At 38.0% G+C, this 12343-nt stretch overlaps 1 protein-coding gene across 8 annotated transcripts in view; it reads left to right on the plus strand.

The window, feature by feature from the left end:
* SCEL (sciellin) overlaps positions 1-12343 on the plus strand; it is a 226792-nt gene that overhangs the window by 187361 nt on the left and 27088 nt on the right. The window lies entirely within an intron of this gene.

Genomic DNA, 12343 nt, shown 5'->3' on the forward strand with positions numbered 1-12343 from the left:
CCTTCTGCAAATGCACTATGTTGACAGATAATGGTAACTTTCTCATAAGAGTTTTGCCTTTTGTTTATTAGAAGAGGCTAATTTCATAAAAGTAATTTGTATTTCAGCAACTCCTAACAAAGTATCTATAAGAAGAGGACATTTTCCTTATACAGATAGGATTACTATAAAAAAGAAATTTAAAAATATTGACCATCATGTTGTTTTCAGATGGCAGCCTTTTCTAAGGATTTATTTTTAAACTTTTTACTGAGGTATAGTTGATGTATAATATGATATAAATTACAGGTATATGATATAGTGATTCACAATTTTAAAGGTTATACTCCACTTATAGTTATTACAAACTATTTGCCATATTCTCCATATCATAGAATATATCCTTGTAGCTTATTGTATACCTAATGGTTTGTACCTCTCAATTGCCTACCCCTATGTTGCCCCTCTCCCCCTTGCCTCTCCCCACTGGTAACCACTCGTTTGTTCTGTATATCAGATGGCAGCTTGATCCACAAATCTAACCTAAGTGATGTCTGACTATTCTTTAGTAGTTACACCACATTTGATGATAATCAGCCAGGATGTTCAAGAATTACTGCAGAACAAACAGGAAAGACTAAGCTGCCTATTTGAAAAAAGTGACTTCATTCAATATGTTCAGTCACCTGTATCTGCAATGTATTTATGTGGCCCACTTGATTTTAATGGGTAAAGAGAGGGGGCATTTTAACATGACTCCCAGTAGGAATAACAGCCACAAGGCACTTTTACATCCAATTCAATGTGACAGGAGCACTGATTATTTAATAGTATAACAGCAGTGAATCAGAGTTCCTTTTATGTGACTTTGCTGACATTTCCAGCAGCTGTATATTTAATTCACAGTTAGGGGTGGAATAAATTTCAGTCATGGATCAGAATGTAAGCAGGTGTCCCTGAGCTCTTTCTAGGAACACAACAACTTGAGCAAATGCAGATGTGTACAGAATTTTCATTTATTCAGGGAGAAACTGTGAATTTTAGCAATGACAGTTTCACATTTTCATGAACCAACATTAAAGGGGGATATTCAATTATCGGTAGCCTATAAACTGCTGCTCCCACGTAAAGATTGAAAAACATCTAGTGATACAGGTCTTTACAGTTAGAAAAGGCAACCTTCATCTAAAGCAGAAAAAATATTCTGAACTATTTGTAGTATTATACGGCCATCTTTATAAGGGCTTCCTATTTGCTAAGACATACCTTGTTAATATCCCAATAAGAAGTTTCCTTCCTATCTTCCTATTGAATATTTCTCATACTTCTGCTCAAGACAGAGCGCTGGAGGTGGGAGGTAACCTTGACTCTTTCCATTGCTTCATTCCCCATAATCAGTAGGTCACTCTGGATGCTTCTCCTAGTGATCTCAGGAACCGAGACATTTCATCATCCCAACTGCTACTATGGCCCAGCTTACTGTTAAGTCTCCTCACTGGTCCCTCTGCTGTCTCTGGTACCTTCTGCCCTTCAATCTGTCTGCCATGCTGTAGAGTGATCTTCTTAAAACACAAATCTGATCCTGTCCTTCCTCTGATGAAATCCTCCAGTGGCTTCACATTGCCACTGGACAACAGTGTACCCCTTAACCTGGTTTCCAAAGCTCGCCATGATGTTGCCTCCACAGGCCTCCCCAGCCCCATTCCTTATGCTCCACCCACAAGCAAAGCCCACCCACACACCCCCTGACATGAGCACGCCTCGCTCCTCTGTTATCGCTGCTGCATGGATAACTGCTACTTATCCTTTAGGTGTCAGCTTAGGTGTCTTTTACTCAGGCTCTGGGAAGCCCAACCTGACCCATCACTTCTGCATCAGGTCATTCTGGATGTTCTCAAGCTCTCTGTTCTTCTGTCCTATGGTATTTGTCTCTTGGCATTATTATTTAATAATCTCTCATCCACTATTGGATTTTTTAAGGGCAAAGATTGGATCTCTCTTGCTCATGTCTTTATCTACAATTCATGGCACAATGCTTGGCACGTATTAGGTGCTTAATAAATATTCTCTGAGTTACAAACTAAATTTCAAAACTAATCAAGACCTGTGATCATCCAACTAGACAAAGCCCATTGCCTTATAACTCTAACACTCTGAGCCCCATGAGTGAAACTAGACTGGAGGGATCTGATATCCTATGACTTGTCTCCTTGCTTAAGCCAAAAACCCTATTTTGAAACATAATCTCAATGAACCATGGTGAATTAGAGCCACTGAAATTCTTGGTCATATCTTATATTTAAAATACCTAAATTGATCATTTTCTCTATGGACCTGTTAATTTCTTTAATATAAAATCTTTAAGACTCCCTCATTGAACAAATTATGAAAATATGTAAAGCTGGGACCATTTTGCAAATTCAGTAGAGTTGAAGAATTATAGCAGTTATCTCACTGTATTCTACACTCCCTTCAGAGAGATAAATATTCCTTTGAACTAAAGCTTAAAGCCTTAGTTTTAGTTCTTGGCATAAAAGAAGTACCATAGTAAATTTTCTATATGGAGGTTTTTAATTTTGCAAATGTGTTTGATACTCTGCAAAAACGATGTAAGTGAGCCGGAGAGAGAGAAACATATTGCAGCATTTGATAAATACCTCCCACACCTTCATAAGAGAGGAAGAGAAGTTGGGAGTGAGCTGATAACTTTCTTTCATGTAGAGCATATCCTAGGAAAAGTTGTGTTATAAGAGACATAATAAGCCTTGGTCCCCAGAATCTCTATTTTTTTCTTTAATCTGCTCTGCAAGGGAGTATTATATTCCTTAATGGGGCAGTAGAAAATAATTTACATGATTATAACATAGATAAATGCTCATATTCAAAATGTATGCTATGACTCTACATAACAGATAACTCATATCTTCTCCCAAACATTGTGTAGTCTATGTAAAGAAAAGCATTTTCAGTTGCTATGGTTAACAAAATTTCTTTTTAGCCTTTCTCTCTGTATCCACAGAGAACTGGTGGTTTTTCTTGAAGTTAATTCCAACTGCTCATAAAATCACAAAATTATAAGGTCTTCCACTGAACTGCCACAGAAAAGGTTTGGAATCAAGCCTTTGTTTGACCCTGCAGCGTTTGGCTGGGCTTCTATAAAAATCTATTTTTCACACTTTGACTCACAGCTGTTCATCTTCTACCACAGTGTAAAAGACACGATAAGATAGATGTAGTCTTAATTAAAGAATAAAAATTTATTTTTACATTCTTCAACTTGGGAAGTTTATGGGCAATCTGAACTTCTTTTATTGGATCTCCAAATCTAGCTGATGACATCAATCAGGGTGAACAACCAGAGTAAATCCACATTTTGTACTTTTCATGATCTGGAACTTTTAATTTTGCTTTAAATATTAGTATAAAATATTCAGAATAAAATCTTATAATCCATTCTACCAAACTTGATGTGTGGCACTGTTTAATAAAAACAGCAAAAATTCTATGAACCCCCTAATAACATGGTTTACTCAATGATTCACAATTATATCCCTTTGGGAGTGTGCTTCTTTGAAGGCAAGCATACGTTCCAATTTTGAGTTATCTACCTACAGTGGTTGGATTTGCAGGATTCTGGTTTCTCCTCCCTGCTTAGATCTAAATCCATTTCTGCTCTCCCTCACAATAGCTAGGGTCCAAAAGACTTGGGTACTGGGCGTGAGGAGGTGGGGTGGTATAGGCAGATCAAAGATGCAGTATCTGCAGCAGCCAGGAGTGGAAAGTGTCAGAGCAGGTGAGGGCATCCAGCATCAGGCTGAGAAACTAAACATAACCATGTCATGAGGGCAGAAGCAAATGTGTATTTGGTTGCTAGGGCTGCCATAACAAGAACCACAGCTGGGTGGCTTAAAAGAGAAATTAATTTTCTCACCGTCTGGAAGCTAGAAATCCAAGATCAGTATGTCAGTAGGGTTGGCTCCTTCTGAAGGTCCAGAGGGAAGGATCTATTCCAGGCCTCTCTCCTTGGCTGGTAGAGGGCTGTCTTTACCCTCTGTCTTCACATTGTTATCCATCTGTGTGTGTATCTGACCCTAAATTTCCTCTTCTTATAAAGCTACCAATCATATTGGATTAGGGCCCACCCTAATGACTTCATTTGAACTCGATTTTTTCTGGCGTTAGGACTTCAACATAGAAATTTGGTGGGAGGGCAAAATTCAACCCCTAAGGAAATGTCCCAAAATAAGGAAACAAAGCCCTGGTTGGGAGCTGTGTGAAAAAAAGGAAAGAAATATGTGCAATTCAGGGGTGAAATAAGGCAGGTTCTAGGTGATTGACGCAAATGGAGGTGAAACGTCCATCACCATCTCTTCTGAACTTTTTCTGAGAGGTTATTGTGCACACTCTGTACCTAGATGTGGCCGAAGCTGACTGCCATAAAGGTTCAGGGTCTAACATCTTTCCCTTGGGGTCCCTTTCAGGTCTTTTCCCAGAGCTGGGTAAGGTAGCATAGATTTCTACCAGAGAAGGGGAAAAAAGAGAATTTAAATTAATTTAATGCCACAAGTATTTTCGGAGCAGCTACTGTGTGCAAGGCCATGTTAGGCATGGTAATGTGATTTTACTCTCAAGTCATAATGAAAAGCACCAGCTTCCTTAAAAAATGTCACTCAGTTCATCCAAGGTTAGCCTTGGAGGGAGAATCACTTCCTGGGACAGAATTCTAATTCCCCAAAATTCACATTTCCTGGTGATCTCTCACGTTTGCCATTGCCAACCGTCCCTGTTTGGCATTCCTGGGAAACTGGATTATGGAATATCATGATAATCCACTTAATTTTTATTCCATTATCCCCAAGTATTTGGTAAAGTACTATTGTATTTTAAAATGTTAAGGGGAGGATCATTTAATGCTCAGGCTATTAAGATAGTATGGTAACCCCTGAGGTCAAGAAGGTGACTCTAGTAATAGGGAAGGACCACCACGGGTTAGGTGAACGCAAAGCCTGCTGTCTCTGTTTCTAGATTTGAAAGATGCGATCTGGGAGGTCTCCTCACACAGTTCTAGTAGTTCTGTTGAAGAAGTCAGTTTTGAATTTTACATCATTCAGACTGCAGAATCAAATGATTTTGATACTTATGAGCTACTTCTGAAATCCTGTACTTTTTACATATATTAATGGGCATATTTTCTACTATAACTCACATTAAAAAATAATTTAACTAATTTCTACATTTTAAAAGATGTGCAGCTAGTATTTTATTTTGTTTTGTTTTGTTTTTAATAGATCTTTATTGGAGTACAGCTGCTTCACAATACTGTGTTAGTTTCTGTTGCACAACAAAGCGAATCAGCCATATGCATACACATGTCCCCATATCCCCTCCCTCTTGAGCCTCCCTCCCATCTTCCCTATCCCACCCCTATAGATGGACACAAAGCACCGAGCTGATCTCCCTGTGCTATGCTGCTGCTTCCCACCAGCCAACTATTTTACATTCGGTAGTATATATATGTTGATGTTACTCTCACTTTGCCCCAGCTTCACCCTCCCACCCCATGTCCTCAAGTCCATTCTCTATGTCTACCTCTTTATTCCTGCCCTACAACTAGGTTCATCGATACCAATTTTTTTTTTTTTAGATTCCATATATATGTGTTAGCATACAGTATTTGTTTTTCTCTTTCTGACTTACTTCACTCTGTATGACGGACTCTAGGTCCACCCACCTCACTACAAATAACTCAATTTCGTTTCTTTTTATGGCTGAGTAATATTCCAATGTATATATGAGCCACATCTTCTTTACCCGTTCATCTGTCGATGGACACTTAGGCTGCTTCCATGTCTTGGCTATTGAAAATAGTGCTGCAATGAATACTGTGGTACATGACTCTTTTTGAATTATGGTTTTCTCAAGGTATATGCCTAGTAGTGGGATTGCTGGGTCATATGGTAGTTCTATTTTTAGTTTTTTAAGGAACCTCCATACTGTTTTTCATAGTGGTTGTATCAATTTACATTCCCACCAACAGTGCAGAAGAGTTGCCTTTTCTCCACACCCTTTCCAGCATTTACTGTTTCTAGATTTTTTGATAATGGCCATTCTGACAGGTAGAGGTGATACCTCATTGTACTTTTGATTTGCATTTCTCTAATAATTAGTGATGTTGAGCATCTTTTCATATGCCTCTTGGCCATTTGTATGTCTTCCTGGTGAAATGTCTATTTAGGTCTTCTGCCCATTTTTTAACTGGATTGTTTGGGTTTTTGGTAATGAGCTCCATGAGCTGTTTGTATATTTTAGAGACTAATCCTTTGTCTGTTGTTTCATTTGCTCATATTTTCTCCCATTCTGTGGGTTGTATTTTTGTCTTGTTTATGGTTTCCTTTGCTGTGCAAAAGCTTTTAAGTTTAATTAAGTCCCATTTGTTTATTTTTGTTTTTATTTCCATTACTCTAGGAGGTGGGTCAAAAAAGATCTTGCTGTGGTTTATGTCAAAGGGTGTTTTTCCTATGTTTTCCTCTAAGATTTTTATAGCGTCTGGTCTTACATTTAAGTCTTTAATCCATTTGGAGTTTATTTTTGTATATGGTGTTAGGTAGTGTTCTAATTTCATTCTTTTACATGTAACTGTCCTGTTTTCCCAACACCGCTATTGAAGATGCTGTCTTTTCTCCATCATATATTCGTGCCTCCTTTATCATAAAGTAGGTGACCATATGTGTGTGGGTTTATCTCTGGGCTTTCTATCCTGTTCCATTGATCTATATTTCTGTTTTTGTGCCAGTACCATATTGTCTTGATTACTGTAGGTTTGTGGTATAGTTTGAAGTCGGGGACCCTGATTCCTCCAACTCTGCTTTTCTTTCTCAAGATTGCTTTGGCTATTCAGGGTCTTTTGTGTTTCCATACAAATTGTGAAGTTTTTTGTTCTAGTTCTGTGAAGAATGCCATTGGTCATTTCATAGGGATTGCATTGAATCTGTAGATTGCTTTGGGTAGTATAGTCATTTTCTCATTGTTGATTCTTCCAATCTAAGAACATGGTATATCTCTCCATCTGTTTGTATCATCTTTAATTTCTTTCATCAGTGTCTTATAGTTTTCTGCATACAGGTCTTTTGTCTCCTTAGGCAGATTTATTCCTAGGTATTTTATTCTTTTTCTTGCAATGGTAAATGGGAGTGTTTCCTTAAATTCTCTTTCTGATTTTTCGTTGTTGGTGTATAGGAATGCCTGAGATGTCTGTGCATTAATTTTGTATCCTGCAACCTTACCGAATTCATTGATTAGTTCTAGTAGTTTTTTGGTGGCATCTTTAGGATTTTCTACGTATGGTATCATACCATCAACAAACAGTGACAATTTTACTTTTTCTTTTCCAATTTGTATTCCTTTTATTTCTTCTTCCTCTCTGATTGCTGTGGCTAGGACTTCCAAAACTATGTTGAGTAAAAGTGGCAAGAATGGACATCCTTGTCTTGTTCCTGATCTTATGGAAATGCTTTCAGTTTTTCACCATTGAGTATGATGCTTGCTGTGGCTTTGTCATATATGGACTTTATTATGTTTAGGTAAGTTCCCTCTATACCCATTTTCTGGAGAGCTTTTATCATAAATCGGTGTTGAATTTCGTCAAAAGCTTTTTCTGCATCTATTGAGATGATCATTTGGTTTTTATTCCTTAATTTGTAAATGTGGTGTATCACATTGACTGATTTGTGTATACTGAAGAATCCTTGCATCCCTGGGATAAATCCCACTTGATCATGGTGTATGATCCTTTTAATGTGCTATTGGATTCTGTTTGCTAGTATTTTGTTCAGGATTTTCGCATCTATGTTCATCAATGATATTGGTGTATAATTTTCCTTTTTTGTGATATCTTTTTCTGATTTTGGTATCAGGGTGATTGTGGCTTTGTAGAATGAACTTGGGAGTGTTTCTCCCTCTGCAATTTTTTGGAAGAGTTTGAGAAGGATGGGTGTTAGCTCTTCTCTAAATGTTTGATAGAATTCACCTGTGAAGCCATCTGGTCCTGAACTTTTGTTTGTTGTAAGATTTTTAATTATGGTTTCAATTTCATTACTTGTGATAGGTCTGTTTATATTTTCTAATTCTTCCTGGTTCAGTCTTGGAAAATTGTACCTTTCCAAGAATTTGTCCATTTTTTCCAGGTTGTTGTCCATTTTATCAGCATATAGTTGTTTGTAGTAATCTCTCATGATCCTTTGTATTTCTGCAGTGTCAGTTGATACTTCTATTTCATTTCTAATTCTGTTGATCTGAGTCTTCTCCCTTTTTTTCTTGTTGAGTCTGGCTAAAGGTTTATCAATTTTGTTTATCTTCTCAAAGAACCAGCTTTTAGTTTTATTGATCTTTGCTATTGTTTTCTTCGTTTCTATTTCATTTATTTCTGCTCTGATCTTTATGATTTCTTTCCTTGTACTGACTTTGGGTTTTCTTTGTTCTTCTTTCTCTTTTAAGTGTAGGCTTATATTGTTTATGGGATTTTTCTTGTTTCTTGAGGTGAGATTGTATTGTTATAAACTTCCCTCTTAGAACTGCTTTTGCTGTGTCCCATAGGTTTTGGGTCATTGTGTTTTCGTTGTCATTTGTTTCTATGTATTATTTTATTTCTTCTTTGATTTCTTCAGTGATCTCTTGGTTATTTAGTAACACACTGTTTAGCCTCCATGTATTTGTGTTATTTACAGTTTTTTTCCTGTAATTGATTTCCAGTCTCAAAGCATTGTGGTCAGAAAAGATGCTTGATACGATTTCAGTTTTCTTAAGTTTTCTAAGGCTTGATTTGTGACCCAAGATGTGATCTATCCTGGAGAATGTTCCATCAGCAACTGAGAGAAAGTGTAATCTGCCACTTTTCGGTGGAATGTTCTATAAATATCAATTAGGTCTATCTGGTCTACTGTGTCATTTAAAGCTTGTGTTTCCTTATTTATTTTCTGTTTGGATGATCTGTCCATTGGCGTAAGTGGAGTGTTAAAGTCCCCTACTATTATTGTGTTACTGTTGATTCCTCCTTTCATGGTTGTTAGAATTTGCCTTATGTATTGAGGTGCTCCTATTTTGTGTTCATAAACATTTATAATTGTTATATCTTCTTCTTGGATTGATCCTTTGATCATTATGTAGTGTCCCTCCTTATCTCTTGTAACAGCCTTTATCTTAAAGTCTATTTTATCTGATATGAGTATTGCTACTCCAGTTTTCTTTCGATTTCCATTTGCATGGAATATCTTTTTCCATCCCCTCACTTTCAGTCTGTACGTGTCCCTAGGTCTGAAGTGGGTCTATTATAGACAGCATATATATGGGTCTTGTTTTTGTATCCATTCAGCCAGTCTCTCTCCTTTGGTTGGGGCATTTAATCCATTTACATTCAAGGTTATTATCAATATGTATGTTCCTATTAACATTTTCTTAATTGTTTTGAGTTTGTTTTTGTGGGTCTTTTTCTTCTGCTGTGTTTACCACCTAGAGAAGTTCCTTTAACATTTGTTGTAAAGCTTGTCTGGTGGTGCTGAATTCTCTTAGCCTTTGCTTGTCTGAAAAGCTTTTGATTTCTCCATCGAATCTGAATGTGATCCTTGCTGGGTAGAGTAATCTTGGTTGTAGGTTTTTGCTCTTTCATCACTTTAAGTATATCCTGCCACTCCCTTCTGGCCTGCAGAGTTTCTGCTGAAAAATCAGCTGATAACTTTATGGAGATTCCTTTGTATGTTATTTGTTGCTTTTCCCTTGCTGCTTTTAATATTTTTCTTTGAATTTAATTTTTGTTAGTTTGATTAATATGTGTCTTGATGTGTTTTTCCTAGGCTTTATCCTGTCTGGGACTCTGTGCTTCCTGACTTGGGTGACTATTTCCTTTCCCATGTTAGGGAAGTTTTCAACTCTAATCTCTTCAAATATTTTCTCAGACCCTTTCTTTTTCTCTTCTTCTTCTGGGACCCCTATAATTTGAATGTTGGTGCATTTAATGTTGTCCCAGAGGTCTCTGAGATTGTCTTCACTTCTTTTCATTCTTTTTTCTGTATTCTGCTCCTCAGCAGTTATTTCCACCATTTTGTCTTCCAGCTCACTTATTCATTCTTCTGCCTTAGTTATTCTGTTATTGATTCCTTCTAGTGTATTTTTCATTGCAGTTATTGTGTTGTTCATCTCTGTTTGTTTGTTCTTTAGTTCTCTAGGTCTTTGTTAAACGTTTCTCATATTTTCTCAATCCATGCCTCCATTCTATTTCTGAGATTCTGGATCATCTTTAATATCATTACTCTGAATTCTTTTTCAGGTAGATTGCCTATTTCCTCTTCATTTATTTGGTCTTGTAGGTTTATACCTTGTTCTTTCATCTGTGGCATTTTTTTTTTTTTTTTTTAGTAGGATTGTGTTCCTGTCTTACTGGTTGTTTAGCCTGAGGCTTCCAACACTGGAGTTTGTAGGCTATTGGCTAGAGCTGGGTCTTGGTGCTGAGATGCGGAACTCCGTGAGACCTCACTCCAATGAATATTCCCTGGGGTCTTTCTCTGTTAGTCCAGTGGTTTGGACTCAGAGCTCCCACTGCAGGAGCTTTGGCCCCGGGCTTGTGAACCAAGACCCCACAAGCCACCTGGGGCAGCAAAAAATAAAGAAAAAAACAGAGTAAAAAATAACATTAGACTAGGAAACTAACAGATATGTTAGGAGATATAAAATAAAAAGATAGTTGAATCAACAACCAGAAGGTACATCAGTACCACAATAGTAAAAAAGAGGAGGAGGGAAAAGAAAAAAAAAAAGGCCTTGGCTATGGAGGGCAGGGCCTAAGCAAGGGCAAGGTTTGGATGGTGGGCAGGGCCAATGCTCAGGACCCACAGGGCTGGAAAAGGCCCTGGGGGCTGTGGTGGGTGAGGCTTAGGCTCAAGGAACAGAAGGGGCCCAGGCGTGCCCCCCACCCCTGGTCTCAGATGGCAGGGGGCCTCACCTGGGAGTCCAGCAGGCTTCCTGGGCTTGAGTAGGAGGGGCAAATGCCCTCCTCTCCTCTCCTCCTCCTCCAGCCTCTCTTGATCTCCCCAGCCTCCGTCCTATGCCCCCAAGGACCCATGCAGCCTGGAGGGGGCTTTGGAGGGCAGGGGATGGCCTAGGAGCTCAGCAGCCTCCCCAGGACTGAGTGGGTGTGGCAATGAACCTCCACTCCTCTCCCGCTCCTCCTGGAGTGCCCCTCCTGCCTGCCTCCTGATCTCCCAGGCCCGCAGCTAGTATTTTAAATGTGAGGTTTAAGTGTAGCTATGGAATGCTGCTTAATTAGCATATTTATCACTTATTGATGGCTTGGATGTTATATAAAAGGAGTATTAAATCTCATCCCACATAAATATGAGGACTTTTATGTTATTATTCATCCTTATCAATATTAATTTTGTGAGTCAGAGTCCCTACACTGATTCTGTGTAAAAGAACCTTACTTGAAATCTGCTATTCAGGACTGGAAAAGGGAGATTTATGAAAACAGGAGTTAACTCTAAAGATGTGAAAGTTAGGGCAGAAATAAAAATGAAAATATAGTCCCTCAGAATTCTGGAATCCATAGTGCCTAGTGCTGTGTCACTACACTTCTGTTAATTATCACTTATTTATTCTTGCTCAGTTCAGTCACAACTGTAGTCATTGTGTCTATAAATTTTATTTGCATTAACTCATTTATTCTCACTGCAACCTTATGAAACTGGACATTATTATCCTAGTTTACAAAAGGAAGCTTAGAAAGGTTGACTAACTTGCCCAAGAAAGTAGGAGAAGAAATGGCCTTGCTCTGACTCCTAAACCATCCTGCTAACCAATAGCATTGGTGACAAGGCTTTTCCAAACTCATGGAAAAAAATTAAGAACTACCAGTGTAATAGCAAATATATAAATAATTAATATATATAAATAACATACCAGAGAACATTGTATCTCATGAAGGTGTGTCAAATCATTATTGTAGCCCATGATTTAAGAATGTAATTGTCCCATTTATCCTCCACATTATGAATTGTTTATTCAAATTTGGGGTTGACTTCTCATATTTCTGTCACGCAAAAAGCTGGAATGAAGGCTCTAATTAAATATTTAAGAGTTGATTTCAGATGGGCAGGTGGCTCAGCCTCAAGCCTTGACTCTTTTACAAATTAGTCAATTGACCTTGGAAAATGCACTTAGCAGTTCTGAGCCCCATATGCTGTCCTGCAAGATTTTGTGAGATCTGAATGAGATAACCCACGTGGAAATACACAAGTTAGTACTTTGTGATGCAAAGTAAGTATTCATTCAAAGTTAGCCGAATGTGAATATCAATCAGTTGTTTCTTTTCAGACCA

The sequence above is a fragment of the Tursiops truncatus genome, chromosome 18 (genome assembly GCF_011762595.2).
Source record: "Tursiops truncatus isolate mTurTru1 chromosome 18, mTurTru1.mat.Y, whole genome shotgun sequence".
NCBI lineage: Eukaryota > Metazoa > Chordata > Mammalia > Artiodactyla > Delphinidae > Tursiops > Tursiops truncatus.